At 39.7% G+C, this 4,157-nt stretch overlaps 1 pseudogene; it reads left to right on the top strand.

The window, feature by feature from the left end:
• LOC111401410 overlaps positions 1 to 2,496 on the top strand; it is a 3,065-nt pseudogene extending 569 nt beyond the window's left edge.
• Positions 2,497 to 4,157: the final 1,661 nt, after the last annotated feature.

The raw sequence follows: 4,157 nt of genomic DNA on the forward strand, positions 1-4,157 counted from the left end.
CTCGTACATTTTACTCTGATGACTTAACTAATTTAAGTCCGAGCCAACTGCATGACTTCAGTTTGTAAGCTAAATTGATATAGAAAACATGCTTGGCCAAGCTTAAAAGTTACATTTAAGTAACCTTTTTTCCTCTACATATTTGAGCCACGGAAAAGTACTTTTACCTTCTTTCTAATCTGCCAAACATGAGGTACCTCATTATGCAGGTGAAGCGATTCAAACCTCAATTAGTTGCCATTAAAAATGAGTCATTAGTTGGCGAACTCAAGGATGATTTAGCCGATGTGGAAGAAAAGCCGGAAATGATTCCTGGGGAGCAAGGAGTTGTCGAGGTTAGCAATCAGTTATCTCAGTAGCTTATTATTTACTTGGTACATATTGATCTGACTCGTACCCATTGATTGCTGATATTTGTATTCAAGGTTGCCCGCCACCCTGATGCTGTCACTGTAGTTACAGGAATAGTTTTGCCAAACATGAGGTACATCATTATGCAGGTGAAGCGATTCAAACCTCAATTAGTTGCCATTAAAAATGAGTCATTAGTTGGCGAACTCAAGGATGATTTAGCCGATGTGGAAGAAAAGCCGGAAATGATTCCTGGGGAGCAAGGAGTTATCGAGGTTAGCAATCAGTTATCTCAGTAGCTTATTATTTACTTGGTACATATTGATCTGACTCGTACCCATTGATTGCTGATATTTGTATTCAAGGTTGCCCGCCACCCTGATGCTGTCACTGTAGTTACAGGAATAGTTGGGTGCGCAGGTTTGAAGGTAACTATATTTTCTTTCCTTGAAATTCATGTAGACCAAATACGTACGGGGTTAAAAATCTCTTGCATAGATCAGTTCTACGTCAGCTAGGCAATGTTCATGCTTATGTTGATAACAAACATTCAGAATGTTCACATCATTTTCTTGATGTAGTTAAAGATTTTCCTAAAGAAAATAGTCGATAACAGTTATTACTACTTCTGCTGTTGTTTCTCACGTTCCTTTCCAAAGTGCAAAGTTCATAAATTAATCATTAAGAAATTTCTCTCGAATCTTTACATGTATATTATCATTTTAGCCTACAGTAGCTGCCATAGAAGCGAGAAAAAGACATTGCCTTGGCCAATAAAGAGACACTAATTAGTTAGCATGTCCTGGGAATTCTATTATGATAGTTGCATATATTGTTTGCTCGATTTTCTAATTCCTTTTTCGTTCGTTATTGCTCTTGGAGCTCGGGATTAAAGGTTAATCTATAACATCCTCAGCTCTTCCAATTGCTAAAAAGTATCTGTTTGGTTGCGATGATAGGGATTGGCCTGTTGATAAATTGAAAAAAAGTGAAAGTAGCAAATGCTTTAAAGCATCCTAGTTGGGATATGGGTAAAAAGATAACTGTGGACTTTGCCACCCTCGTCAACAAGGTAACATCAATCAGTTGCTTTTTCAACTTGATTCTAACCCTTTAAAGAATTGATCGTAAGGTGGACTCTACGGTAGGAGACATTATTGAGGAAGAAAAAGAAAAAAGAAAACTTGTATGATGTAGAGTTCAATACAGCGGACGAAACATCATTTTGAGTCTTGAACTACAAGCAGCACGTCTCTTCTGTTGGAAAAGGGGTAATTTTTTTCAATATCATATTGGCAGTTTAAAAGTTATTGAAGCTCACTATCTTTTCGGGTCAAATATGATGACATTGAGATTGTCATTCATCCCCAGTATATCATGCATTCGATGGTAGAGACAGAGGTAAATCAATATTAGTCAACTTTTAAGCTTCTTGATCTCTTGGAAATTGGAACGCTTTTAATTCTATTTCTTTTGTGCTCACTATCTTGAATGCAACGACACACATTCTCATCACCTTAATCTTAATTTAGGATTCATCTGTATTGGCCCAGTTGGGATGGCCTAATATGCGTTTACCGATTCTCTATACTTTATCTTGGCTTAACAGAATTTACTATTCTAAGATTACTTGGCCTCGTCTTGATCTTTGCAAGTAAATCCCTTCCCCCTTTTATGAAAAGCAGATTTGAAGTAACTTAACTCTCTATTTCTCTCTCTCTCTCTCTCTCTCTCTCTCTGTTATAATTGGAAAGATTCTACAAAATGATTTACAACTTAATTTTTGTTCGATAGATTGAGTTTGAATGTGATTTTTCAGGCTTGGTTCTCTTACATTTAAGACTCCGGATAACGTGAAATATCCATCCATGGATCTGGCCTATGCTGCTGATCGAGCTGGAGGGATCATGACTGGAGTTCTTAGTGCGGCAAATGAGAAGGCTGAAGAAATGTTTATCGATGAAAAGTAAGTAGCTTGCGTCGTCACTATATACTCCCGACCCAGCTAAATGTGCCTTACATTTGCCATGAACTTGCTAGTAATGATCTGCTTTGCCGTTGCAGACTTAGCTACCTGGACAAAAGTCGTGTAGCTATCTTGTGATAAACATTGAGAAGAATTGGTATCCTCGCCATCGCTCGGAAAAATCGTACACTACGACTCATGGGCACGTGACTATGCCGCCAGTTTGCAGCCCTCAGCCCGGCCAGTTTAAGTCCTGCTTTTGTGTGTGTTGACACATAAAAATTCAGCCCAAATCGAACAGCCCAAGGAGTAAAGCCCAATTGAAGGATCCTCAAATCGGATAGCCCAAAGAACGAAGTCCAATCGAACGAATCAAGGTGAAGGCCCAAATAAGGGGTCCAAGAATGCGGTAACGCCATCGCCCAAGTTTGCAAGTCGCCCAGAATATAAACAAATGGAGTGTCATACGGTCGCCCGGAGATGTTATTCTACTCTCGCCCAAACCTTCAAGTCGCCCAAGGTATCAACAAATATAACGCATCGTGGTTATCAAGGAATGCAGTTATCAAGGCAGTTGTTAAAGTAGCCTTATCACGTTCCACGACTCAAGGAATTCAATCGAAAGCAGTTGAACGATGAAAGATAATGGCAGCAGTTAAAATGCAGTTTCATGACAAAATGGCCACTACAAAGAAAGTTAGTAGTTATAGGACGATCAAGCAGTTTTTAGGGTAGTTAATCACAAAAAGATCGTCTATGAGGTATAAAAGGGAGAAAGGACGCCGAAGCAAAGGATCGAATCCAAAACTCTCGAACAGAGAATATGTAATTTTCATTTCCTTAACTTTTAGACTTAAACATTTTTCTTTCTGTAACTCGTGTGCTTGCGCCCCTTGGAGGCACGTTGTTTTTCACTCCCAATTGTAAAGTTCATCGCCAATAAAAGAACCCCCCTTTTTGGGACTTTGTCTCAAGAGGTTTCGTCCCTTACACAATCGTCTGATCCTTTTTAATTGTTAGCGACTTAACCCGCACAAAACAATTTGGCACGCTCAGTGGAACAGTGGTGTTAGGTGTTGAAAATATAAAAGGTAAAACAATATGCCTCAGAGATCCGACAAGGAAGGAGCAAGTCAGGGAGGAATCCAGTCTGTAATCGAGCGATATGAGGAGCAGCATGCCTCTCCACGAACAGATGGACAAAATCAGAGCAGTAATAGTCGTTACGAACCAATGACGGAGTTGAGTCCTCGAACCATGCGTGCATTGCTTGGAGAACTCACGCAAGACGTTGTTGAACAGGTAAATCTTCGAAGTATTCATAATATAGAAAGATTTACACAAAATGGAAATGCACACTATGACAATATGGCCAAACAGCTAAAGACGTTAAACGAAACAATGAATAAGTTAGTAGGCCAAATATGTCAACCGGCTATACCTCTTACAAACCACTTTCAAACCAGGACAATTGTGGGACATAATCCCTCTGTCCTAAATCCGAATCAAGGGGTGGAATCGCTTTCTGGTCCCTCTACTTCAAACCAAGGAGGTACTACAGTGCCAAATCAAAATAATGGTAGTGACATGCCTAACTTGGGGGGTAATTCAAACGTGAGAGATAATGTCCTAAACAGTGGACAGAATATTCCACGTGGTAATGAGGGAACAGATGTCCAGGCTAACGGTAATGGACCTAATTATGGTAATTTTGTTGCCAATCAAGGACCAAACATCAGACCTTATGCAAATCAACGGGTTAATCAGCCTGTAGGAATTCCATATGATCCCAATGTCATGTTGAGGAATCAGATTATGGAAATCGTGCAGGATCAGATGG

This window comes from Olea europaea, chromosome 1 (genome assembly GCF_002742605.1).
Source record: "Olea europaea var. sylvestris chromosome 1, O_europaea_v1, whole genome shotgun sequence".
Taxonomy (NCBI): Eukaryota; Viridiplantae; Streptophyta; class Magnoliopsida; order Lamiales; family Oleaceae; genus Olea; species Olea europaea.